Genomic DNA, 25,058 nt, shown 5'->3' with positions numbered 1-25,058 from the left:
CCGTTACTAGTAGATGCTCCGGCCAAGTAGATGCTTGTAACTCCAAGAGGGAGTATTTATGCTCGATAGTGGGTTCATGCTCGCATTGACACCAGGACGAGTGACAGAAAGTTCTAAGGTTGTGTTGTGCTGTTGCCACTAGGGATAAAACATTGATGCTATGTCTAAGGATGTAGTTGTTGATTACATTACGCACCATACTTAATGCAATTGTCTGTTGCTTTGCAACTTAATACTGGAGGGGTTCGGATGATAACCTCGAAGGTGGACTTTTTAGGCATAGATGCGGTTGGATGGCGGTCTATGTACTTTGTCGTAATGCCCAATTAAATCTCACTATACTCATCATGATATGTATGTGCATGGTCATGCCCTCTTTATTTGTCAATTGCCCAACTGTAATTTGTTCACCCAACATGCTGTTTGTTTTATGGGAGAGACACCTCTAGTGAACTGTGGACCCCGGTCCAATTCTCTTTACTGAAATACAATCTACTGCAATACTTGTTCTACTGTTTTCCGCAAACAATCATCTTCCACACAATACGGTTAATCCTTTGTTACAGCAAGCCGGTGAGATTGACAACCTCACCTGTTTCGTTGGGGCAAAGTACTTTGGTTGTGTTGTGCGGGTTCCACGTTGGCGCCGGAATCCCTGGTGTTGCGCCGCACTACATCCCGCCGCCATCAACCTTCAACGTGCTTCTTGGCTCCTCCTGGTTCGATAAACCTTGGTTTCTTTCTGAGGGAAAACTTGCTGCTGTGCGCATCATACCTTCCTCTTGGGGTTCCCAACGAACGTGTGAGTTACACGCCATCAGGCGCCACTCCATTTTTTGTGGTCGACCCTCTTCATCCAGGGTTCGTTGAATTTTCGCGGCCAGATCAGGCCGCGCCTTCCTTAGCGTGTGCAGGTATAACCTTTCGGCTTCCTCCAAGCCACGCAGTCGCTGAACCCTACGCTTTTGGGAACAGCTGAGTCCATCAGGGCACCACCTTGGCCGGTGGTACTTATCTTCTTCTTCATCATCATCGTCTTCCAAATCCTCGAGATCTTCCACCCGAGGGGACTCAGCGTGCTTGTTCCGAGGCGGGAGAGGCCCTAGACGTTTGAACACGGACACGTTAGCTGCATCCTTCCTCTTCTGTCTACATTCTGGGCAGTTGCCGATTGTAGGTAATCGGCTCATTCCTGAATCCCAGCAGTGTCTGAAGAAGGGGCAGTCCCAGTGCCTATCCTCGTCGTCTTGCTCTCTTGACTTTTCCTTGGCGTGGCGCTCATATCTCTCCTCGTCGCGATCATGCCGACGATATCTCCTGGCGTCCCTAGCCAGGCGATCTCTTTCATCATCGTTGTTGGGTCGTCGGCGTTGGTCATATTGACTCACATACCTGTTGAGGAGGTGATCAGAGAGAGGTCGCTGATATCTCACATTCCTCACTTCTCCCTCTGTAATGTAGCGCTTGCCATCGTGACGGAGCCGATCACGTGGAACGGCTTCCTCTGTGTCCTTGCTACGAGAGCAGCTGCCCTCGTCTCCGTCCTTACCAGAGTGGTGTCCAGGCCCTACCATGTTGACGTTGAACGAGAATCCTGGCTGGCACCCTCCAGGGTAAGTGCACTCCACCATGTTAACGGCGGGAAAGGGGTGAGTGTCGACTTTCATGGCGTACTGGTTGAAAATTAGACGTCCTTGTTCTATCGCCATTTGGATCTGCTGATGCCACACCTGCGGTCGTTGGTGGTATGGGAGAACGAGTTATGCCATTTGCAGTATGGCTTTCCGTTCAGCTCCTGTACCGTGGGGATTTTGAGGCCTTCGGGTAACTTCAGCTGCTTCTCCTTAAGTAAGAGGTCAAAAATTTGCTCAGTTTTAGTTACGTCGAAATCAAACCCTCTGGGCGGACCTGGTGGCTTAACCCATTTGCAGGGTATGGGAGTTGCCCCCCGAGTCCATTCAGCCACTGCTACCTCTTGATCTCCCACGGACCCTTCATCTTCATCTGCTTCAACCAAGACTACCGCACGCTTGAATTTGTCCTGGTACAAGTCTGGGTGGCGCTGTTCATATAACGTCAGTTTCTGAACCATGTGCGCTAGTGAAGGGTAGTATCGCTTGGGAGGCCATATCCTTGATTGGTGATGCAAGGCCCACCACCGCCAACTCGGCTGCTTCTTTTTCGGTCACACGAGCCGAATAACATCGGTTCCTAACGATTCTGAAGCGCTGGACGTATTCTGCCACAGTTTCTCCACGCTTCTGACGTACTTGTGCTAGATCGGCAATGCCGGCCTCGGAAGCCTCTGAGTGATACTGCATGTGGAACTGCTCTTCCAACTGCTTCCACGTCCGGATTGAGTCTGGTGGCAGCGATGTGTACCACCCGAAAGCCGATCCTGTGAGGGACTGTGCGAAGAACCTCACACGCAGCTCATCTGCTGCTGAGATCGTGCCCAGCTGTGCCAAATATTGGCTCACATGCTCGATGGAGCTGGAACCATCTGATCCATTAAACTTGGAGAAATCAGGGAGCCGATATTTGGGTGGTAGCGGGATCAACTCGTACTCGTTGGGGTACGGCTTGGAATAGCCGATTGTCCTCCTTTTCGGCACCATGCCGAACTGGTCTCTCAGGATGGTACTGATCTGATCCGCGGTGCTGGCTGCAGGAGTCGAACTCCCGAAGATTCGCCGGAGTGGCATACTTAGCCAGCCATGCTTGCTTTTCCAGCTACGAGCCAACTGCAGGAGCTGAGCTGCGGAGGTTTGTCGGAGTGGCATACTTAGCTAGCCACGTCCGCTTCTCAAGATCTGTTCCCGAAGTTCCTCCTGTTGTTCCGAAGTCCCTGTCTGTTGCGGTCTGGTTTGTGAGTGCCCGATTCATCGCAGTCCGGCACGTATGTGCACGTGTATCCGTGAGGGATCTCCTTAGGCGCCTCATGCAAGAACTGGTAGTCACTAGGGTCACCACCGATCTTGTAGACGACGTATGCCGGTGAATTCGGCACTTCTGGTGCTGCCAACGCGAATGGCAGCGGTGGACGGGACTGGAGTGGCATCTCTCCTTGGTAAGTCCCGAGAGCTGGTCCTGACGGAGAGTATCGATGCCTCATGATTTCCTGGATCACCCGAAAAGCGACACGCTCCAAAGTGTTCACCAGGCTCTCAGAATGGCGGTGTAGCGAATGAGCTACCATGAAGTTAACCTTCTGACGCAGGGACCTGGTGCGTTCTTCTGACGGGGCGGACAGGTCCACTCCATCGAGCGCGCCTTCGGTGAGAACCCTTTCCACCCGATGCCATGTGAGCGGGTTCGTGAAAAGAGCCGATGAGGTCGGCTTCGAGGATAGCTTTGACCTCGTCATACTTCTTCTTGAGCTCCTCGGTCAGATCCTCGTACGTGACTGGAGTGCCGTCCGCCATCTCAGATGTAGATGGCGATGCGGTTGATGTCGCAGATCGTCCCACTGGGCGTGCCAGAATGTGTTATGGTCAGAAACCCACCGGCGAGCAGCGACGGGCAACACAGTAGAGCCGGGAGGCTCCCAGGACTGCGGCTGGCCCTGGTCCCTCCGAGCGATGGCCCGCAAAGACTCGGCACGCACGTCCGATGCTGGTGCAAGGGCGTGCCACCTGACCTATACCTGGTCGGGAAGGTGATGGATGTGCCTCGCTTAGTTTCCTGCATGGCATACACGTAAACATTAAATACGAGCCTCGATCGGCTCTCGGGTTGTCCCGTGAATCGGCTCAAAGAGCCGATCCACCCATGATTCGCACGAGGTGTACGAATATATGGTGGTCCTGCTTGATCAATATAAAGCTAAAACGATCTACTACGATTTAGGGTTTTCACCACATAATCTGAACATCCTACTCGTGATTGAGCCTGGCGGCCACGCACGGTGATCGTAAACCGACCCTAGACAAGGCCTAAAAACCAACACGAGGTTGATCCCCGGAACATCCTGTCTAGGGCTAGCAAACTACACCCTACGCGCCACTGGATCCTTCAACCCGTTTGTAAGGCCTAACTATGCAGATATTAAACTAATCCTTGAAGAACAAGGAGCAACCATAACGGATTGGATCTACTAAATAATGATCAAGCGGGGTGCCGCCCCTACACCTAAGATAGGTGTAAGGGCGGCTAGACGTCTCAGGGTTGCACTACGACAGCATATGATACGATGAACAATGCTAACCCTAACACATCTAAGATAACTACGTTACTCGCCATCAAAAAGGCTTCAGTACGAGCAACGCATGAACAGCGAATAAACTTGTACTGCCTAGATCGCAAGATACGATCTAGGCAGCATGATGCTTACCCGGAAGAAACCCTCGAGACAAGGGAGTTGGCGATGCGCCTAGATTGGTTTGTGGTGAACGTGATTGTTGTTTATTTCATAAACCCTAGATACATATTTATAGTCCGTAGACTTTCTAACGTGGGAATAATCCCAACCGTGCACGAGCCAAACTCTAAGTAACCGACACGTATCCTACTATATTACAGATACACGGGCGAACTAGCCCAAACTTTGCATATAAGGCCGATTCATGTATTCCTTCCATGTATATTCTTCAAGCCCATCTTGATCGCGGCCCACCTCTGACTCGGTCAAATTCTGGTGATAACACTTTCATGGAGGATGCTGAAGGTGAAGGGGAAGGTGAAGGGGAAGGTGAAGAAGAGGCACGTGATGATCCCGTTGATGATCTTGGTCGGACCATTGCTGATGCACGGAGACGCTGCGAAACTGAAAAGGAGAGGGAGAATTTGGATCGCATGTTAGAGGATTATAGAAAGGCGCTGTACCCCGGATGCGATGATGGTCTGAAAAAGCTGGGCTGCACACTGGATTTGCTGAAATGGAAGGCACAGGCAGGTGTAGCTGACTCGGCATTTGAAAACTTGCTGAAAATGTTGAAGAATATGTTTCCAAAGAATAACGAGTTGCCCGCCCGTACGTACGAAGCAAAGAAGGTTGTCTGCCCTCTAGGTTTAGAGGTTACGAAGATACATGCATGCATCAACGACCGCATCCTCTACCGCGGTGAATACGAGAATTTGAATGAATGCCCGGTATGCACCGCATTGCGTTATAAGATCGGAGGCGATGACCCCGGTGACGATGTTGAGGGCCGAAACCCAGGAAGAGGGTTCCCGCCAAGGTGATGTGGTATGCTCCTATAATACCACGGTTGAAATGTCCGTTCGGGAACAAAGAGCATGCCAAGTTGTTGCGATGGCACAAAGAGGACCGTAAGTCGGACGGGGAGTTGAGACACCCCGCAGATGGAACGCAATGGAGAAAGATCGACAGAGAGTTCAAAGATTTTGCAGCTGACGCAAGGAACATAAGATTTGGTCTAAGTACGGATGGCATGAATCCTTTTGGCGAGCAGAGCTCCAGCCATAGCACCTGGCCCTTGACTCTATGCATCTACAACCTTCCTCCTTGGTTGTGCATGAAGCGGAATTTCATTATGATGCCAGTGCTCATCCAAGGTCCGAAGCAACCCGACAATGACATCGATGTGTACCTAAGGCCATTAGTTGATGAACTTTTACAGCTGTGGGGCAGACCTGGTGTCCGTGTGTGGGATGAGCACAAAGAAGAAGAATTTGACCTACGAGCGTTGCTTTTCGTAACCATCAACGATTGGCCTGCTCTTAGTAACCTTTCGGAACTATCAAATAAGGGATACAATGCATGCACGCACTGCTTACATGAGACTGAAAGTGTACATTTGCCAAATTGTAAGAAGAACGTGTACCTTGGGCATCGTCGATTTCTTCTGAAAATTCATCCAGTAAGAAAGAAAGGCAAGCATTACAACGGCAAGGCAGATCACCGGCCGAAGCCTGCGGAACACACTGGTGCTGAGGTATTTGATATGGTCAAGGATTTGAAAGTCATCTTTGGAAAGAGTCCTAGCGGACAATCAGTTCCGAAGGGAGCTGACGGGCATGATACGTCTCCGACGTATCGATAATTTCTTGTGTTCCATGCCACATTATTGATGATATCTACATGTTATATGCACACTTTATGTCATATTCGTGCATTTTCTGGAACTAACCTATTAACCAGATGCCGAAGTGCCAGTTCCTGTTTTCTGCTGTTTTTGGTTTCAGAAATCCTAGTAAAGAAATATTCTCGGAATTGGACGAAATCAACGCCCAGGTTCCTATTTTGCCCGGAAGCATCCAGAACACCCGAGAGCCGCCAGAGGGGGGCCACAGGGCCCCCAGATGATAGGGTGGCGCGGCCCACCCCCTGGCCGCGCGGCCCTATGGTGTCGTCGCCCCTTCGACCTTCTGACGCCGCCTCTTCGCCTATATAAAGGTCCCAGACCTAAAATCTCGAGACGGAAAAGCCACGGTACAAGAAACCTTCCAGAGCCGCCGCCATCGTGAAGCCAAGATCTGGGGGACAGGAGTCTCTGTTCCGGCATGCCGCCGGGACGGGGAAGTGCCCCCGGAAGGCTTCTCCATCGACACCACTGCCATCTCCACCGCCATCTTCATCACCGCTGCTGCTCCCATGAGGAGGGAGTAGTTCTCCATCGAGGCTCGGGGCTGTACCGGTAGCTATGTGGTTAATCTCTCTCCTATGTACTTCAATACAATGATCTCATGAGCTGCTTAACATGATTGAGATTCATATGAGCTTTGTATCGCTACTAGTTGTGTGCTACTCATGTGATGTTATTAAAGTAATCTATTCCTCCCGCATGGTGTAAAGGTGACTAGTGTGTGCACCATGTGGTTCTTGTCGTAGGCTATGATCATGATCTCTTGTAGATTGTGGAGTTAATTATCATTATGATAGTATTGATGTGATCTATTCCTCCTTCATAGTGTAATGTGGGCAGTGTGTGCACTATGTTAGTTCTTGGTTTATTTTGCAATGATCTATTATGCTCTAAGGTTATTTAAATATGAACATTGAATTGTGGAGCTTGTTAACTCCGGCATTGAGGGTTCGTGTAATCCTACGCAATGTGTTCATCATCCAACAAAAGAGTGTATGTAGCACATATGAGAAAGAGTTATTTATTATGCGATCAATGTTGAGAGTGTCCACTAGTGAAAGTATGATCCCTAGGCCTTGTTCCTAAATATCGCTATCGCTGCTTGTTTACTCGTTTTACTCGTGTTACTACTGCTGCAATACTACCACCATCAACTACACGCCGAGCAAGCTATTTTCACGGCACCGTTGCTACTGCTCATACTTATTCATACCACCTGTATTTCACTATCTCTTCGCCGAACTAGTGCACCTATTAGGTGTGTTGGGGACACAAGAGACTTCTTGCTTTGTGGTTGCGAGGGTTGCATGAGAGGGATATCTTTGACCTCTTCCTCCCCGAGTTCGATAAACCTTGGGTGATCCACTTAAGGGAAAACTTGCTCGCCGTTCTACAAACCTCTCGCTCTTGGAGGCCCAACACCTGTCTACAGGAAAAGGAGGGGGAAGTAGACATCAAGCTATTTTCTGGCGCCGTTGCCGGGGAGGAAAGGTAAAAGGCACTCATACTTCGGTTCCAGGTAACAGTACTTTTCTGGCGCCATTGTGTTTGTGCTCGAAGTTATTTCCTTTAGATCCTGCAATTGCATCTTTTTGTTTCTTGTTTACACTAGTTAGGCATAATGGAAAACAACAAAAATATGAGAGATCTTTATGAACTTTATCTTGAATTAGGACATGATGTGTTTGAAGAGAGAATTAAAAAACCCATGGAACTTTATATGCATGCTAATGGGAATGATATTAATATGAATGCTTTGAACACTATTGTTGCTAATGCTATGGAAAATTCTAAGCTTGGGGAAGCTGGTTTTGATGAGCATGATCTTTTTAGTCCCCCTATTTATGATGATTATAATGATAGTAGTCTTTTGTTGCCACCTGTTATGGAGGATAAATTTGATTATAATTACAATATGCCTCCTATATTTGATGATAGCTACTTTGTTGAATTTGCTCCCACTACAACTAATAAAATTGATTATGCTTATGTGGAGAGTAATAATTTTATGCATGAGACTCATGATAAGAATGCTTTATGTGATAGTTATATTGTTGAGTTTGCTCATGATGCTACTGAAAGTTATTATGAGAGAGGAAAATATGGTTGTAGAAATTTTCATGTTACTAAAACACCTCTCTATATGCTTAAAATCTTGAAGCTACACTTGTTTTATCTTTCTATGCTTGTTGCATTATGCTTCTTGAACTTGTTTATTTACAAGATTCCTTTTCATAGGAAGCATGTTAGACTTAAATGTGTTTTCAATTTGCCTTTTGATGCTCTCTTTTGCTTCAAATATTATTTCTTGCGAGTGCATCATTAAAACTGCTGAGCCCATCTTAATGGCTATAAAGAAAGAACTTCTTGGGAGATAACCCATGTGTTATTTTGCTACAGTACTTTGTTTTATATTTGTGTCTTGGAAGTTGTTTACTACTGTAGCAACCTCTCCTTATCTTAGTTTTGTGTTTTGTTGTGCCAAGTGAAGCCTCTAATCGAAGGTTGATACTAGATTTGGATTTCTGCGCAGAAACAGATTTCTATCTGTCACGAATCTGGGCTGTTTTCTCTGTAGAAAAATCAGAAAAATATGCCAATTTACGTGCGTGTTCCTCAGATATGTACGCAACTTTCATTAGTTTTGAGTTTTCTGATCTGAGCAACGGAAGTATTTACTAAAAATTCGTCTTTACGGACTGTTCTGTTTTGACAGATTCTGCCTTTTATTTCGCATTGCTTCTTTCGCTGTGTTGGGTGGATTTCTTTATTCCATTACCTTCCAAGTAGCTTTGAGCAATGTCCGGAAGTGTTAAGAATGATTGTGTCACCTCTGAACATGTGAGTTTTTGATTATGTACTAACCCCTCTAATGAAGTTTATGAGAAGTTTGGTGTGAAGGAAGTTTTCAAGGGTCAAGAGAGGAGGATGATATACTATGATCAAGAAGAGTGAAGAGTCTAAGCTTGGGGATGCCCCGGTGGTTCACCCCTGCATATTTCAAGAAGACTCAAGCATCTAAGCTTGGGGATGCCCAAGGCATCCCCTTCTTCATCGACAAATTATCAGGTTCCTTCTCTTGAAACTATATTTTTATTCGGTCACATCTTATGTGCTTTACTTGGAGTGTCTGTATGCTTTTATTTTTGTTTGTGTTTGAATAAATTGGATTACATCATGCTTGTGTGGGAGAGAGACACGCTCCGCTGTTGCATATGAACACATGTGTTCTTAGCTTTTAATGTTCATGGCGAAGTTTCTTCTTCGTTAAATTGTTATATGGTTGGAATTGGAAAATGATACATGTAGTAATTGCTATAAATGTCTTGGGTAATGTGATACTTGGCAATTGTTGTGCTCATGTTCAAGCTCTTGCATCATATGCTTTGCACCCATTAATGAAGAAATACACAGAGCATGCTAAAATTTGGTTTGCATATTTGGTTTCTCTAAGGTCTAGATAATTTCTAGTATTGAGTTTGAACAACAAGGAAGACGGTGTAGAGTCTTATAATGTTTACAATATGTCTTTTATGTGAGTTTTGCTGCACCAGTTCATCCTTGTGTTTGTTTCAAATAGCCTTGCTAGCCTAAACCTTGTATCGAGAGGGAATACCTCTCATGCATCCAAAATACTTGAGCCAACCACTATGCCATTTGTGTCCACCATACCTACCTACTACATGGTATTTCTCCGCCATTCCAAAGTAAATTGCTTGAGTGCTACCTTTAAAATTCCATCATTCACCTTTGCAATATATAGCTCATGGGACAAATAGCTTAAAAACTATTGTGGTATTGAATATGTACTTATGCACTTTATCTCTTATTAAGTTGCTTGTTGTGCGATAACCATGTTCACTCGGGGACGCCATCAACTACTCTTTGTTGAATTTCATGTGAGTTGCTATGCATGTTCGTCTTGTCTCGAAGTAAGAGAGATCTACCACCTTATGGTTAAGCATGCATATTGTTAGAGAAGAACATTGGGCCGCTAACTAAAGCCATGATCCATGGTGGAAGTTTCAGTTTTGGACATATATCCTCAATCTCATATGAGAAAATTATTAATTGTTGTTACATGCTTATGCATAAAAGAGGAGTCCATTATCTGTTGTCTATGTTGTCCCGGTATGGATGTCTAAGTTGAGAATAATCAATAGCGAGAAATCTGATGCGAGCTTTCTCCTTAGACCTTTGTACAGGCGGCATAGAGGTACCCCTTTGTGACACTTGGTTAAAACATGTGCATTGCGATGATCCAGTAGTCCAAGCTAATTAGGACAAGGTGCGGGCACTATTAGTATACTATGCATGAGGCTTGCAACTTGTAAGATATAATTTACATGATACATATGCTTTATTACTACCATTGACAAAATTGTTTCATGTTTTCAAAATCAAAGCTCTAGCACAAATATAGCAATCGATGCTTTTCCTCTATGGAGGACCATTCTTTTACTTTCAATGTTGAGTCAGTTCACCTATTTCTCTCCACCTCAAGAAGCAAACACTTGTGTGAACTGTGCATTGATTCCTACATACTTGCATATTGCACTTATTATATTACTCTATGTTGACAATATCCATGAGATATACATGTTATAAGTTGAAAGCAACCGCTGAAACTTAATCTTCCTTTGTGTTGCTTCAATACCTTTACTTTGAATTATTGCTTTATGAGTTAACTCTTATGCAAGACTTATTGATGCTTGTCTTGAAGTACTATTCATGAAAAGTCTTTGCTATATGATTCACTTGTTTACTCATGTCATTTACATTGTTTTGATCGCTGCATTCACTACATATGCTTTACAAATAGTATGATCAAGGTTATGATGGCATGTCACTCCAGAAATTATCTTTGTTATCGTTTTACCTGCTCGGGACGAGCAGAACTAAGCTTGGGGATGCTGATACGTCTCCGACGTATCGATAATTTCTTGTGTTCCATGCCACATTATTGATGATATCTACATGTTATATGCACACTTTATGTCATATTCGTGCATTTTCTGGAACTAACCTATTAACAAGATGCCGAAGTGCCGCGTTCTCGTTTTCTGCTGTTTTTGGTTTCAGAAATCCTAGTAAAGAAATATTCTCGGAATTGGACGAAATCAACGCCCGGGTTCCTATTTTGCCCGGAAGCATCCGGAACACCCGAGAGCCGCCGGAGGGGGCCACGGGGCCCCGGATGGTAGGGTGGCGCGGCCCACCCCCGGCCGCGCGGCCCTATGGTGTCGTCGCCCCTTCGACCTTCCCGACGCCGCCTCTTCGCCTATATAAAGGTCCCGGACCTAAAATCTCGAGACGGAAAAGCCACGGTACGAGAAACCTTCCGCGAGCCGCCGCCATCGTGAAGCCAAGATCTGGGGGACAGGAGTCTCTGTTCCGGCACGCCGCCGGGACGGGGAAGTGCCCCCGGAAGGCTTCTCCATCGACACCACTGCCATCTCCACTGCCATCTTCATCACCGCTGCTGCTCCCATGAGGAGGGAGTAGTTCTCCATCGAGGCTCGGGGCTGTACCGGTAGCTACGTGGTTAATCTCTCTCCTATGTACTTCAATACAATGATCTCATGAGCTGCTTCACATGATTGTGATTCATATGAGCTTTGTATCGCTACTAGTTGTGTGCTACTCATGTGATGTTATTAAAGTAATCTATTCCTCCTGCATGGTGTAAAGGTGACTAGTGTGTGCACCATGTGGTTCTTGTCGTAGGCTATGATCATGATCTCTTGTAGATTGTGGAGTTAATTATCATTATGATAGTATTGATGTGATCTATTCCTCCTTCATAGTGTAATGTGGGCAGTGTGTGCACTATGTTAGTTCTTGGTTTATTTTGCAATGATCTATTATGCTCTAAGGTTATTTAAATATGAACATTGAATTGTGGAGCTTGTTAACTCCGGCATTGAGGGTTCGTGTAATCCTACGCAATGTGTTCATCATCCAACAAAAGAGTGTATGTAGCACATATGAGAAAGAGTTATTTATTATGCGATCAATGTTGAGAGTGTCCACTAGTGAAAGTATGATCCCTAGGCCTTGTTCCTAAATATCGCTATCGCTGCTTGTTTACTCGTTTTACTGTGTTACTACTCGCTGCAATACTACCACCATCAACTACACGCCGACAAGCTATTTTACTGGCACCGTTGCTACCTGCTCATACTTATTCATACCACCTGTATTTCACTATCTCTTCGCCGAACTAGTGCACCTATTAGGTGTGTTGGGGACACAAGAGACTTCTTGCTTTGTGGTTGTAGGGTTGCATGAGAGGGATATCTTTGACCTCTTCCTCCCTGAATTCGATAAACCTTGGGTGATCCACTTAAGGGAAAACTTGCTGCTGTTCTACAAACCTCTGCTCTTGGAGGCCCAACCCTGTCTACAGGAAAAGGAGGGGGAAGTAGACATCAGGGCACGCAGCCATGTGGAAAAAGAAATCTATATTCTGGGATCTAGAATATTGGAAAGTCCTAGAAGTCCGCTCTGCAATCGACGTGATGCACGTTACGAAGAATATTTGCGTGAACCTCCTAAGCTTCTTGGGCGTGTATGGGAAGACAAATGATACAAAGGAAGCACGGCAGGACCAGCAACGTTTGAAAGACCCTGATGACCGGCATCCGGAACGGTTTCAAGGTCGTGCCAGCTACGCTCTGACCAAAGAAGAGAAGGTCATCTTTTTTGAATGCCTGAGCAGTATGAAGGTCCCGTCTAGATTCTCGTCCAATATAAAGGGAATAATAAACATGGCGGAGAAAAAGTTCCAAAACCTGAAGTCTCACGACTGCCACGTGATTATGACGCAATTGCTTCCGATTGCTTTGAGGGGGCTCCTGCCGTAAAATGTTCGAGTAGCCATTGTGAAGCTATGTGCATTCCTCAATGCAATCTCTCGAAGGTAATCAATCCGAAGTTCTACCACGGTTACGAACGATGTGATCCAATGTCTTGTCGAGTTTCGAGTTGGTGTTCCCGCCATCCTTCTTCAATATTATGACGCACCTCCTGGTTCACCTAGTCGATGAGATTTCCATTCTCGGTCCTGTATTTCTACACAATATGTTCCCCTTCGAGAGGTTCATGGGAATATTAAAGAAATATGTTCGTAACCGTGCTAGGCCGAAGGAAGCATCGCCAAGGGCTATGGAAATGAGGAGGTAATTGAGTTTTGTGTTGACTTTGTTCCCGACCTTAAGCCGATTGGTCTTCCTCGATCGCGGCATGAGGGGAGACTAAGTGGAAAAGGCACGATCGGAAGGAAATCAACGATATGTATGGACGGCCATTCTCCGACCGAAGCACACCACACAGCTTCGACCAATTCCAGCTTGGTGGCTCCGTACTTTGAGAAACACAAGAATATTTTACGCTCGGACAACCCCGGGAAGCTCGAATCCTGGATTAGGAAGGCCCACATGGAGACTTTCGGCAGCTTGGTTGAGAAAACATTTAATGAATGACGATCATGTTGTAGATCAGCTCGTACATGTTGGCCAAGACACCATCTTCGACTATAACGACTTTCCAAGGGTACGAGATAAATGGGAATACATTTTGCACGATCGCCCAAGATAAAAAGAGCACCAACCAAAACAGTGGTGTCCGCTTTGATGCAGACAACCGAGAATGGGCAAAAGGTCACATATTATGGTTACATAGAGGAGATATGGGAACTTGACTATGGACCCTCCTTTAGGGTCCCTTTGTTCCGGTGCAAATGGTTCAAGCTAACAGGAGGTGGGGTAAAGGTGGACCAGCAATACGGAATGACAATGGTGGATTTCAACAATCTTGGTTACCTTGACGAACCATTCGTCCTAGCGAAAGATGTCGCTCAGGTTTTCTATGTGAAGGACATGAGTAGCAAACCGAGGAAACGGAAAGATAAGAAAACGATCAGTACATCATGCGATGATCCAAAGCGCCACATTGTTCTTTCAGGGAAAAGAAACATCGTGGGAGTGGAGGACAAGACAGACATGTCAGAAGATTATAATATGTTTGTTGAAATTCCGCCCTTCAAAGTGAACACGACCCAAGCATTAAGTTAAATGATGAGGATGCTTTATGGATACGGCACAATCGTAAGCAAGCAGGGACACAAGGAAAGAAATGATGTGTAATAATTTATTGTACTAAACTTTGTTGAATGGATCATGTGAATTATATTACCCGTGATGTGTTTGGTGTCCATTTTCGAATGATTCAATTGACTCGAGATAGCACTGATGATACATGAAATTTGGAGTGATTCAGTCATACTCCCGCCTAGGCGTATAATATGCATACTCGTAGTCTTCATAGCCGCCGCCGTTGTACCGGTAGTCGCCGCCTTCTAAGTTGCCGCCGTCGTCGTCGCTCGCCGCCGTCGTCGTCGTCGGGCGGCGCTCGTGGCTCGAACCGAGGGTAGCGCAGGCGGGGGATATCGCCGGCCGTGATGTAGTCCATGACGCTCCGCAGAGTCCGGCCGTACCACCATAGCCGACGGCCGGCCTCGTGGAAGTTCCCGGGAGGCGGACCGTCCTCCTCATACTCGGCGAGTGCCCTCTCGGCCGATTGATGAAGAAGGCGTCCCAAGTATGTCTGGTTATCGGGATGCCGCGGGATTCATCCGCTGCTCCGGCGTGAGGTCGAGGTAGTAGTGGTTCATGATGGCCGCCCGGCGCGCGGTACCTCGAGGGACGGGAGGGACCGGCACGCCGCCGGCGCTAGGCTCCAGGCCGGCGGGGACGCGGTAGCCCGGTGGGCAAGGGTAGTTCGAGGCGCAAAGCTCCTCCACCTGCTGGTAGGTTAGAGTGGGTGCGGTGGAAGCCATGAGAGAGTGATGAGAGATTGTAGAGATGTGATAATGCTGGCCATGCCGGGCTACATATATGTAGTGAGAAATGGCGGGAAAAATGGGAGCGGGAAGACAGGAGGCGGGAAGAAAGTGGCGGAAAGAAAGAGGCGGGAAGAAAGTGGCGGGAAGAAAGTGGCGGGAAGAAAGAGGCGGGAAGAAAGAGGCGGGAAGAAAGTGGCGGGAATAAAATGGCGGGAAGAAAGAGGCGGGAAGAAAGAGGCGGGAAGACATGGAAGAAATCTTCGGAAGACAGAGGCGGCCGGGAAGAACTGGTGGGAAGAACTGGTGGGAAGAGGAACGCGGAAAGATTTTGAAATGAATTAGTTTTATTTTTCTGAATTTTTTGATATATTATTTGTATTTTTAAGATTTTTAAATGAATTAGTTTTATTTTTCTGAATTTTTTGATATATTATTAGTATTTTTAACATTTTTAATTGAATTAGTTTTACTTTTCTTAATTTTTTGATATACTATTTGTATTTTTAACATTTTGAATTGAATTAGTTTTATTTTTCTGAATTTTTTGATATACTATTTGTATTTTTAACATTTTGAATTGAATTAGTTTTATTTTTTCGAATTTTTTGATATACTATTTGTATTTTTAACATTTTGAATTGAATTAGTTTTATTTTTCTGAATTTTTTGATATACTATTTGTATTTTTAACATTTTGAATTGAATTAGTTTTATTTTCTAAAAATTTTGATATATTATTTGTATTTTTAACATTTTGAATTTAATTAGTTTTATTTTTCTAATTTTTTTGATATATTATTTGTATTTTTAACATTTTGAATTGAATTAGTTTTATTTTTTTGAATTTTTTGATATATTATTTGTATTTTTAACATTTTGAATTGAATTAGTTTTATTTTTCTGTATTTATTGATATATTATATGTATTTTGAACATTTTGAATTGAATTAGTTTTATTTTTTGGTATTTTTTCATATATTATATGTATTTTTAAGATTTTAAAACGAAAGTATTTCGAAAAATACCTTTAGTCGCGGTTGGCCTCGCCAACCGCGACTAAAGGTCTTTGCGCGCGGGAAACGAAAAACCCGGCGAAAAACCCTTTAGTCGCGGTTGGTGTGGCCAACCGCGACTAAAGGGGCACCTTTAGTCGCGGTTGGTGTGGCCAACCGCGACTAAAGGGGTACCTTTAGTCGCCGTTGGCCAGGCCAACCGCGACTAAAGGGGGTCCCTTTATATACACGCGGCCGTTCGCGCACGCGGCACACTCGTCTTCTCCGCGCCGATCGAACCGTCTCCTCTGCCGGCGCCGTCGCCGATCGAACCGCGCCGTCGTCCGCGCCGTCGCCGCGCCCTCTCTCCGCTGTCGCCGCGCCGTTGCCGCGCCCTCTGCCGTGCCGCGCCGCGCCAACCGCCGCGCCTCGTCGTCGGGTGCCACGCCGCGCCGCCGCCACAGTTCGCCGCCACCGCCCGACCCTCTCGTCTGTCGCCGTAAGGACCCCGCGCGCGCGCCCACCCTCTCGTCCGTCGCCGCCGCCTGTCGTCGCGCCGCCGCTGCCTGTCGTGCGCCGTCCGCGCGTCGCCGCTGCCGCCCTGCTCGCCGCCGCTTGCCGCGCGCCTGCGGCCGTACCGCTACAGATCGAGAGACGAAGAACGAGGGCCAGGCCGGGCGCCTGGCCATCACACTTTTTTTTGTTTTTTTTGTTTTTTTAAATTTGTAACTAAATTTTTTTAATTAAAAATGTAACTAATAAGTTTTTTAAAAAAATTTGATATACTAAGTTTTTAACACGGCATTTCTAAAACTGTGGATGGCATCATTTTAGCACGGCATTTCTAAAATTTTAAAAGTTGACGCTCATGAATGGAAGCGCAAATCAATATACATTTTCAGCATTGTCTTTGTTCCGATGAGAAAGCCAAAATATTTCGCAACTAAATATGCTTCGATAATTTCGTTTCCTCAATTGTTGGAATTGTACTAGTTTTTGGACTATATATCAAATGTATTTTGAACTACAACTCTTTTTTTCCAAGAGAGTTTCTTTGTTTTTTAACTTAGCCCCGTATTTATTTTTCATTGAGCAACTCCATGAATCTTGGTAAGTCCATCTAGCCGTGGCAGTTCCGGAGAAGTAGAAACAGAAACAAACGGAACCGGGTCGAGAATCCACAACTCCGAGTCGAACTGGTGTTCGTATTCAGACCTCACGCGTAGGCCCCACGCACCCCGCACCGACCTATGCTATGATCCGTCCATAAATAGTAGCGCACCCCTCCGTATACGCGCGGTGTTTTTTTGGGATCGAGAGGGGGCGGCGAGGGTTATGTGTCCTCGGCACCGCCACCGCCCTTTCGCCACCGCCCTTTCGCCACCGCCACCGGTCTCTCGGTCACGCGGTCACTGCGTCCCCCCTCTCGCCTCCCTCGTCGCCTTCTCTCTTTATATGTAGAAGAGATGTGATAATGCATATACACAATTAATTTGTTTTTACTACATGTTTTCAGGACTGACATATGGCGGACGATAGAGCTGACCCAATTATGGACAACTATGATCCGGACCTTGAAGACCATATGTTCGGCGTCATAAACGGCGATATTCTATATGTGCCAACCGGACAAGAAGAAGATGATATCTCTTCTTATCTGAACCTTGAGGGTGAAGATGAAGGGCGCCGTCAGCAAGATGATGCCGAAGAAACGTCGATAAAGGACGATCTTCAATTGGAAGTAGCAACCACCTCCGGCGCTGAGGTATATATATACATTGAGCCTCTGGTGATACAAACTAACTGATTTGAATAAATATGTGTGTACTAACGCGCGCGACTCTCTTTCTTATTTTAGCCCTCGGCCGGATCATCGAAACAATCGAGTACGTTGTCAAAGCGTGGCGCAACCAAGACGATGAAACCAGGAGAAACATGCACCATCGAGGTTGTCGAGGAAGCAACCGGCAGGCCGCTGGAGCCCCGCAAGAACGCCACCAAGTTTATCAGCCAATGCGGAGCCGTTGTTAGAGACAACGTCTCGATCACCGTCCAGGAGTGGAATCAGCCAAAGAAGTCACGTCTTGGTTTCACTTTTGTCGATAAGAGAACAAAAAAAGATTGCTTCAACAAGCTTATGGAACATTTCGTTCTACCTCCGGAATACCACAAATACGATGAGGAGGGTAACAAGATTGAGGAAAACAAGGAGAGGTGCAAGCTAGTCAAACAGTTCGCTCTTTCTAAGATGTCCGACGCATTCCGGAAATACAAGCAAAATCTAGCCCATGACTTTATCAAGCAGGGCAAGACTCCGGATTTCAAAGGACAATATGAGAAACTGCAACATGATTGGCCAGAATTTGTGAAGCAAAAGAAATCGGAGCAGTTCCTTCAAATATCGAAAAAAATAAGGAAAATGCGGCCAAGAAGGAGTACAATCATATTATGGGGCCAGGAGGGTATCGCCTTTGGCTGCCTAGGTGGGAGAAGATGGAGAACGAGCTGAGGGCGCGAGGAATCCATCCAGGTACGGAGGGATGGGACCCAAGGGCCAAAAGCTGGTGGTACGGGCATGGGGGATCGCTGAACCCGGAGACAGGGGAGTGTGTTTACCAGGGCAAAATAATTAAACCCACCCAAAAGCTTATTGAGGCAATGAGGGATGCTCAAGAGGGGAGGATCAAGTTCAACAGAGAGAACGACACCCTGACAAAAGCCCTCGGGAATCCTGAACATGGAGGACGTGTACGAGGCATGGGGCACATTCCGTGGAAAGTAGGGTTCCCCCAGAACGATGACCCGTACGGTTACGTAGCCGTAAGAGAAAGATGGATCGGGAAGCAGATGTTGTGGCGCGGTTGGCATCGGAAATGGATGTGATGAAGAAAACCGTGAGTGTACTAGTAGCCGAAAGAGATGCAGCTCGGGCGCAGCATGAAGATCATCCATTGGAGCTCGGGGAACAAAGTAAACAATCGATTGCCCCGCTTATAGTGACAGCCGCCGGTCCGGATGCCCCCGAAATCATAGAAGCTGCGGCAGCACAGGGATTGACCGTAACGAGTGCCGGAGAACAAGCGGCCAACTTAGGTATTACTCTTCGTGAACTGTTAGGCCTTGATGAGGCGCCGGTGAAGGAGGTAGTACTTACATATGTGAAGAATGGGCCTCTCGTCGAGCCTCGCGCAGAAGAGGATCTACCTCCACAAATGAAAGGTCTCGCTGAACTGGTACAAGAGTTACATAAAACATAAAAACGCCAAAGATTATATTTTTGCGGAAGTTGGATATGAGCATCACTTCAAACGTTACTTCGTACAAATTCATCCGAGTGAATTGTTCCAGCTTTTCAATCTGCGCGAGCTTGACAAATCTATCATCGGTTGCTACGTTACGTAAGTGATTTATTTCTACCCCATCTCGTTCATATTGCCCGCACTATATATATATATGTCCTAACTATATTGTTGTGTCCGCTATTATACATGCAGATTGAAGATTAAGGAATGCAGAGTAAGGAACATCCATGATGTTGGGTTCATTGACCCACACATCGTTAATGGATATACGTTACGAGCATCACCCCGCCGACGTGGAGGAAGACCTGTGGCGGTTTCTTGAAAAGCAGGAACTCAAAAGTGATATTCTATTTCCTTACCATTTTGGGTGAGTGTTTATGTCTTGAGCACATTCTCTTTTGTTTACTCCATGCATGGTATGTGGCCGGCTAATCGATGAGTTATGCATGACGTACCGTGCATGTATCGTGTCCGTAGGTTCCACTCGGATTCTCGCTAGTAATTAAAGTTGACAAATCGGAATGTCTCGTCCACGACTCTCCGAATATGGATAAGGCAGAGTGGGCCGACATGAGACAAATGATTCAAAAGTAATTGTTTTCATTCATTTGCGCTCTATATCGATCGGCCTATTTCGTTCATTTTCCTAATTAAGCTTCAAGTAATTAACTAATAACTCTCTTGTTCATTTAATTTTCTTTGCCTCGTAGGGTTTGGAGACGGTTCTCAGATACAAAGGTCGGTCAATTCAAAAAAGAGCTAAATTTCATGCGGTCAAAGGCTAAGAATGGTAGCGATATTCAGCCACCGGGAACCAATTGTTGGATAACGTTGCATAGAAAACAAAAATTTTCCTACCGCGAACACGCAATCCAAGCCAAGATGCATTCTAGAAGACGGTAGCAACGAGGGGGTATCGAGTCTCACCCTTGAAGAGATTCCAAAGCCTACAAGAGGAGGCTCTTGTTGCTGCAGTAGACGATCACTTGCCGCTTGCAAAAGCGCGTAGAAAATCTTGATCACGATCGGTTCCGGCGCCACGAACGGGCAGCACCTCCGTACTCGGTCACACGTTCGGTTGTTGATGAAGACGACGTCCACCTCCCCGTTCCAGCGGGCAGCGGAAGTAGTAGCTCCTCTTGAATCCGACAGCACGACGGCGTGGTGCTCGGTGGCGGTGTAGAAGTCCCAGCGGAGCTTCGCTAAGCTATGCGGGCAATATGGAGTGGAGGAGCTTGGCTAGGGTTTGGGAGGGGTGGCCGGCCACTCTATGGGGGCGGCCAGCTTGTGGTCTTGGGGTGGCCGGCCCCCTCCCTTGGCCCCTCATTATATAGGTGGATCCCAAGTGTTGGTGTCCAAGTCTTCGAATAAGACCCGAAACCAAAACCTTCCATAGGAGGGGAAACCTAGCCCAACTAGGACTCCCACCCAAAGGTGGGATTCCCACCTCCCATGTGGGGGTGGCCGGCCCCCTATGGTGGAGTCCACTTGGGACTCCACCCCATCTAGGGCTGGCCGGCCATGGAGGTGGAGTCCCTTGTGGACTCCACCTTCCTTGGTGGTTTCTTCCGGACTTTTCTAGAACCTTCTAGAACCTTCCATAGAACCTTCCGCGACATTTTATTTCACATAAAATGACATCCTATATATGAATCTTATTCTCCGGACCATTCCGGAACTCCTCGTGATGTCCGGGATCTCATCCGGGACTCCGAACAAATATTCGAACTCCATTCCATAATTCAAGTGCTACCATTTCAACATCCAACTTTAAGTGTGTCACCCTACGGTTCGAGAACTATGCAGACATGGTTGAGTACTCACTCCGACCAATAACCAATAGCGGGATCTGGAGATCCATAATGGCTCCCACATATTCAACGATGACTTTAGTGATCGAATGAACCATACACATATATTACCAATTCCCTTTGTCTCGCGATATTTTACTTGTCCGAGGTTTGATCTTCGGTATCACTCTATACCTTGTTCAACCTCGTCTCCTGACAAGTACTCTTTACTCGTACCGTGGTATGTGGTCTCTTATGAACTCATTCATATGCTTGCAAGACATTAGACGACATTCCACCGAGAGGGCCCAGAGTATATCTATCCGTCATCTGGATGGACAAATCCCACTGTTGATCCATATGCCTCAACTCATACTTTCCGGATACTTAATCCCACCTTTATAGCCACCCATTTACGCAGTGGTGTTTGGTGTAATCAAAGTACCTTTCCGGTATAAGTGATTTACATGATCTCATGGTCATAAGGACTAGGTAACTATGTATCGAAAGCTTATAGCAAATAACTTAATGACGAGATCTTATGCTACGTTTAATTGGGTGTATCCATTATATCATTCACACAATGACATAACCTTGTTATTAATAACATCCAATGTTCATGATTATGAAACTAATCATCCATTAATCAACAAGCTAGTTTAAGAGGCATACTAGGGACTTCTTGTTTGTTTACATATCACACATGTACTAATGTTTCGGTTAATACAATTCTAGCATGATATATAAACATTTATCATAAACATAAAGATATAAATAATAACCACTTTATTATTGCCTCTAGGGCATATCTCCTTCAGTCTCCCACTTGCACTAGAGTCAATAATCTAGATTACATTGTAATATACCTAACACCCATGGCATTCTCGGTGTTGGTCATGCTTTGCCCTAGGGAGAGCTTTAGTCAACGGATCTGCTACATTCAGATCAGTGTGTACTTTGCAAATCTTTACTTCTCCATCTTCGATGTACTCGCGAATCGAGTGGTAACGCAGCTTGATATGCTTCAGCCTCTTGTGTGACCTTGGCTCTTGTGCATTGGCGATGGCACCCATGTTTAATGGGTCCAATGCACTAGGAACCACACCGAGCTCTACAATGAACCTCTTCATCCATACCGCTTCTGATGAAGCCTCTGAAGCCGCTATGTACTCCGATTCTCGTTGAAGACTTCGCCACCGTGCACCGCTTCGAGCTTGCCCAGCTTATCGCAAGCACCATTCAATATAAACACGTACCCGCATTGTGACTTAGAGTCATCGTGATCGTTGTTCCAACTAGCATCGGTGTAACCGTTTACAACGAGCTCTTGGTCACCTCCATAACAAAGAAACATATCCTTAGTTCTTTTCAAGTACTTCAGGATATTCTTGACCGCCGTCCAGTTGTTCCATTCCCGGATCACTTTGATATCTCGCTAGTCAAACTAACAAGCATGTGCTATATCCGGTCTAGTACATAGCATGGCATACATGATAGATCCTATCGCCGAGGCATAGGGGATGTTACACATCCTTTCTCTTTCTTCCGCCGTAGCCGGTCCTTGAGTTTTACTCAATACCTTGCCCGGTAACATAGGTAAGAACCCTTTCTTACTTTCGTCCATTCTAAACTTCTTTAGAATCTTGTCCAGATATGTACTCGTGATAGCCCTATTAGGCGTCTTGATCTATCTCTATAAATCTTGATGCCTAATATATACGATGCTTCACCAAGGTCTTTCATTGAAAAACTATTATTCAAATAACCCTTAACACTCGCTTAATAGTTCTATATCATTCCCGATCAATAATATGTCATCTACATATAATATCAGGAATGCTACGGAGCTCCCACTCACTTTCTTGTAAATACAGTGCCTCTCCATGACACCGTATAAACCCGAAGTCTTTGATCACCTTATCAAAGCGTCGGCTCCAACTTCTTGATGCTTGCTTCAGTCCATAGATTGAACGCTGAAGTTTGCATACTTTGTCAAGCATTTTTAGGATCGACAAAACCTTTGGGTTGTACCATATACAACTCTTCCTCAATGTCTCCATTAAGGAACGCCGTTTTGACATCCATCTCGCCAAATCTCATAATCGAAAAATGCAGCTATTGCTAACAAAATCCTCACAGATTTTAGCTTCGCTACAGGTGAGAAAGTCTCATCGTAGTCAACTCCTTGAATTTGTCGGAAACCCTTTGCGACAAGTCGAGCTTTATAGACAAGTAATATTACCATCAGCATCTGTTTTTCTCTTGAAGATCCATTTATTCTCGACAGCCTTTCGGCTATCGGGTAAGTCTACCAAAGTCCATACTTTGTTATCATACATGGATCCCATTTCGGATTTCATGGCTTCTTGCCATTTGTTGGAATCTGGGCTCATCATCGCTTCTTCATACGTCGCAGGGTCCTCATCATTGTTATCTACAATCATGACATTTAGACAAGGATCATACCAATCAGGAGTGGCACGTTCCCTTGTCGATCCGCGAGGTTCGTAGTTTCCTCATTCGAAGTTTCATGATCATTATCATTAGCTTCCTCTGTTGCCGGTGTAGGCGGTACAGTACAACTTCCGGTATCGCGCTACTCCGATCAACGAGTATAGATTCATCAATCTCATCGAGTTCTACTTTTCTTCCAGTCACTTCTTTAGTGAGAAATTCTTTCTCAAGAAAGGTTCCGTTCTTAGCAACAAAGATTTTGCCTTCGGATCTGTGATAGAAAGTGTACCCTATAGTTTCCTTAGGGTATCCTATGAAGACGCATTTCTCCGCTTTGGGTTCTAGCTTGTCCGGTTGTAACTTCTTTACATAGGCTTCGCAACCCCAAACTTTCAGGAACGACGACTTAGGTTTCTTATTAAACCATAATTCATACGGTGTCGTTTCTACGGATTTTGATGGTGCTCTATTTAAAGTGAATGCGGCTGTCTCTAATGCATAACTCCAAAATGATAACGGCAAATCAGTAAGAGACATCATACTACGAACCATATCTAAGAGAGTTCGATTACGACGTTCGGACACACCGTTTCGTTGAGGTGTTCCCGGCGGTGTCAATTGTGAAAGTATTCCGCATTTCTTTAAATGCATGCCAAACTCATAACTCAGATATTCACCTCCACGATCAGTATCGTAGAAATTTGATCTTCTTGTTACGTTGATTTTCTACTTCACTTTGAAATTCCTTAAACTTCTCGAAAGTTTCGGATTTATGTTTCATGAAATAGATATACCCATATCTACTCAGCATCATCTCGTGAAGGTTAGAACATAACGATAACCACCGCGCGATGCTACGCTCATTGGTCCACATACATCCGTATGTATGATTTCCAATAAGTCGTAGCTCGCTCCATCATACCGTAAAATGGAGTCTTTGTCATTTTACCCATTAGACATGCTTCGCATCTATCAAGTGACTCAAAGTCAAGTGATTCAAGTAATCCATCAGTATGGAGTTTCTTCATGCGTTTCACTCCAATATGACCAAGACGACAGTGCCACATATAAGTAGAATTATCATTAAGTTTAATTCGCTTAGCATCAATGTTATGTATATGCGTATCACTACTATCGAGATCTAATAGAAATAAGCCATTCTTTTGTGGTGCTCGACCATTGTAACACCCCAAATTTCAAAACAAAGCAAAGATGAATTTTCTTTTTCCAAAAATGAGGACCAACAAAAACTTTTCTGAATTAGAGTGTTATGCCTAGTGCTCCTACCTATTACTTGTGTTCTTGCCTTGATGAGTGTGGTATACTTATGTGATACACCTTAAAACCCTAAAGTGATCAGGTGAAGATCACAAGCCAAATAAAATTAAAAGAGAAAGAAATCAAATAAGAAAAAAAACCTAAACCCTAACCTTCTCAAAAATCATTTGGATCTATTTTGAGAAAGTTAAAATAGAAGAAAGCTATAGGTGGGCCTATAGCCCTAATAGGTAAATCTTGAACCCTACCTTCTCTTATTTTACTAAATGGTAGTGAACCATTGTAAAACTTGTTAAACCCTAAACCACATCCCTCTTGACATCAATCTTTGAAAAATAGAATAAAAAGGA

The sequence above is a fragment of the Lolium rigidum genome, chromosome 5 (genome assembly GCF_022539505.1).
Source record: "Lolium rigidum isolate FL_2022 chromosome 5, APGP_CSIRO_Lrig_0.1, whole genome shotgun sequence".
Classification (NCBI taxonomy): Eukaryota; Viridiplantae; Streptophyta; class Magnoliopsida; order Poales; family Poaceae; genus Lolium; species Lolium rigidum.
This window is presented reverse-complemented; position numbering follows the sequence as displayed.